This window comes from Lycium ferocissimum, chromosome 11, assembly GCF_029784015.1.
Source record: "Lycium ferocissimum isolate CSIRO_LF1 chromosome 11, AGI_CSIRO_Lferr_CH_V1, whole genome shotgun sequence".
Taxonomy (NCBI): Eukaryota; Viridiplantae; Streptophyta; class Magnoliopsida; order Solanales; family Solanaceae; genus Lycium; species Lycium ferocissimum.
The window spans coordinates 25,866,449-25,870,353 of record NC_081352.1 but is presented as its reverse complement, the minus strand read 5'-3'; the positions used below and the strand labels follow the sequence as shown (position 1 = coordinate 25,870,353).

The following is a 3,905-nucleotide window of genomic DNA, read 5'->3' as shown; positions in this document are numbered from 1 at the left end:
CTCTAAGACACCCTAATTTTTAGATGCAAGAAAACATTGAAAATAAATTAATGATGCTATTGCTAGTAAAGTTCTGCATTTTAAGCTTTGTCCAAATGTCTAAGGGAGTAGTTTGCGCTGGTAAAATGGCTTGTCATTTACCAACAATCTTGAAAGAGCCACAACACCACCAAAACGGAAAAAAGAGAACTATTAACTTCTACTTTTGAAGCAACGCTTTTCTTTATTTTGTAAGTTTTTTTCTATTATTTTTACAAATTTAAGTCTAGCAATTACAGAGGCAATTAGGATTTTAAGTTTGTGACTTCAGAATTTTAGAAAAAACATTTTATTGGTTTCTAAATAAATTATTTACACATATTAAGTGAATTTTGTTTATAGAAATTACAAGATCTGAGCCAAAACTATCAACTCATCAGCAACCCGTAAATCGCATCAGGCTTTAGCCCTGCTAGCCATATATTCAATTACTATCGCTACATATCAATACTGTATGTCATTTTACTACCTCAGTTCATTTTTATTTGTCCACTTTAGCATATTAATAATATTTTTTTCTGTTTTACCTTTAACATTAACTACTCCTTCAACAAATTATTTTCAAGTCCATTGAAATTATACATCAATTAATATGAGTATTATGATAAAATATGTATTTATTTATTATTTCTGTGAGTGCAAAGTCCAGATAGGTAAAAGCGAACAAAAGGAGCATTTTACGCACCTAATTTCACGTCAATTCTAATATCAATGTCCTATTACATGTCTCATGCACACAAAGCCTTTCAAGTTTCCCTATAAATGAAGACACCCTCATTTCTCTCTTGCATCGTCAACAAAGAGGTAAAAACAAACTCGAGTTTTTGTTCCTTCATTTTTTAAACTAACACTAGTACTCACCATGGCTGTCTTTGGAATTAAGATGGTTCAAATTATGGTGACTATGGCTTTAATATTAGCCATTAGCTTAGACAAAACATTTGCTTCGGACACGATCCTAGAGCTAGATGCCGGCGTTTGTGTTGCTGATCTCCACTCAAGTAATTATGGGCTATTCTGTAAACAAACTCATCGTTTTTTTTTTTTTTTTTTTTTTTTTTTGCTCTTTCTATGTTTATTCCCTCCGTTTCAACTTATATAATTTCAATTTTAGTCCTTTTAAGAAAAAATATTCCTTTATAAATTCGAAAATAATTTAATTTGAACTTTTTATCCTACTCTAACTGAGCAGTTTTTATTGCCACAAAATAACTTTGTGAAATGTTTAAGAACGCACAAGTTTCAAAAATCTTATAACTACACAAATATTAAAATATGTTTAAAGCCACTAGATCTAAAAGTTTTCACTGCTTTGGAATATATTGTGCGAATGGGTTCACATTAATTGAAATAAAAGGAAATATACTTTTAGGTGTTCCATTAGCTATTGAAACTATCTGCTATTTTAACGTGGCTTCCAATTTGTTGCAGACTATTGCTTAGGAATAATTAATTTGACTAAATATAGAGATAAGTCTTATATTTTTGTATTGAAAATTAGACATCTAAAACTACGTGGAAAAGTATTACACATTGTAACAAAAATCGCACACATTCTATGTTAACCAAAATTCACTTAGTTTATTAAATCTAAATAAACGAAAATTGTCAACAGCAAAAAAGGAGAATATTAGAAATATACATTGTGCTAAACCTCGTTTTGTTTTATTATCAATAGCAATACTTTCGGGGGAAGTTGACTTGAGACTTGACAAGCTCTGTAGTCATACTTTTAATTTAAAAGTGTCTTACTTTTCTTTGTTATCTGTTTAAAAATAATATTTTTTTTTATATTTGGTAACTTATTAATTCTAACTTATTACAAAGCTTGTTTAAGACAATAAAATTTAAATGACATTTTGATGCATTGCACACATGTTTAGTTTAAGATCACAAGATTAAGTTTTCTTTATTTTCTAAAACTCCAAACCTAATCAGACTAAGACACTTTGGGTAAAAATTAAAGAGCTTAATTAAGTTAGATACACTGTTAGTGTAACTGTCCGGTCACCAAAAGGATATCTGCCTGTCCTCCATAAAAATGTGATATTTGTAATTTTAAAAATAAGATACGCTATCTGCTACAACAGGTACCAACAACACATTTGGTTCCAGCGTTACATCAGCCAATGTTGACAAAAGTCCTGGTCTTAACAGACTCGCCGTGTCCCTTGCTCGCCTAGCCCCTGGTGGCATTAACCCACCCCACACCCACCCACAAGCCACTGAAATGATCTTTGTTTTGGAAGGTGAATTGGATGTTGGATTCATTACTACTGCTAATATGTTGGTCTCAAAGCACATTAGAAAGGGGGAAGTGTTTGTTGTCCCTAAAGGACTTGTCCATTTCCAAAAGAACAATGGCAAAGTCTCTGCAGCTGTTATTTCGGCCTTCAACAACAGCCAACTGCCTGGTACTCATGAGTCTATTGCACCAACATTATTTGAAGCTTCACCAGATGTCCCTGATGATGTCTTGGCACAGACATTCCACACCAAATATTGAGGTTGTTCAGGAGATCAAGTCAAAGTTTTGTGCCAAAGAAATAAAATATAAAATGAGCTGGGATATGGACTTCCATTGACATATAGAGGGTTGTTACTTGTTAATAAATAAGGATTTGTTGGTTGATTGGATTGTTAGTGTTACTTGTTACTAGTATCTCGGCGCACTTGTCGTGTGTCAGTGCGTGTATCCTACATGAATGGTGAGTACAAAAGTCAAGATTCTAAACACGTGCTTTCTACGTGTAGTCTATCTCGTGTAAGTTTTTTTGGAAACCTATAAAACCCGCAGCCGCTACAACCTCTGCCACAGTCTCTGCCCTTCGGGTGAGCACTGGGTAAACCCTCCCCCCCCCCCCCCTCCCCGTGGAATAGCCTGCAAACCTCACAGGAGATGTAAATCGGACTAGGCAAGTCCTGTGCGACAGGCTCGACTGAGAAGGCATTAGGGGTGGGTTCGAACCCGCGACCTCCCTTAGGGAGGTCTCCCCTCAAACCAACTCAGCCACACCCGAAGGCGCACTATCTCGTGTAAGTTATTAAGCAAGTTATGTAAAAAGCAAGATTAATCATACACATATTGTCAAAGTTTGTTTGCATGTTTAGAAATTTAAGTATCTAGAATTATTATTAGTAATTTAAAGTTGGAATATATTGAGAACCTATTTATTAATTTCGGAAATAGCCACTGTACATCCATGAGGCAGAGATAAGATTTGCATACACTCTGTATCAGAACTTTACCATAAAAATAACTTTCCACTTTTTTTATAAAAACTAAAAGAATTTTTATGATAAAAAAAAAATAATTAAGAAAATAGAGATAGTGAGAATAAAAGGGAAAATGTGTTTTTAGTCCCTGAGTTATATCAATATTATGATTTTTGCTCCTGTATTACATGTCTAAGCACATTAAACCTCGAATTATCATAATTGTGTGATTTTAGTCCTTTAAACTAACAAAAGTCAAAAACTTAACAGTGTTAAAAACACAGAATATTAAATAAAGAAAAAATATACTCTCTCCGTCCCAAAAAGATTGTCCTCTTTTGACTTGACACAAAGTTTAAGGAATAAAGAAAGACTTTTGAAATGTGTGGTCCAAAACAAGCCTTAAATATTTGTGTGGCTATAAATCATCTCATAAAGTTAAATTGTTTCTAAATATAGAAAGAGAACAATTTTTTTGGGACAGAATAAAAAGGAAATGAGGACAATCTTTTTGGAAGAGAGGGAGTAGCAGATAGCAAGAGCCGATTGTCGTAAACTCACTGAGACATATTTCTGCCCAATAATGGCTTCTGAATAAAGGATATTAAACTTTTTCATTGATATGTATCTATTCCGATTCTGAGACATCA

General features: G+C 33.3%; 1 pseudogene; it reads left to right on the top strand.

Moving 5' to 3' along the window:
* Nucleotides 1–809: 809 nt before the first annotated feature.
* LOC132036464 (nectarin-1-like) lies at nt 810–3,201 on the top strand (annotated as a pseudogene).
* The last annotated feature ends 704 nt before the right edge of the window (nt 3,202–3,905 follow it).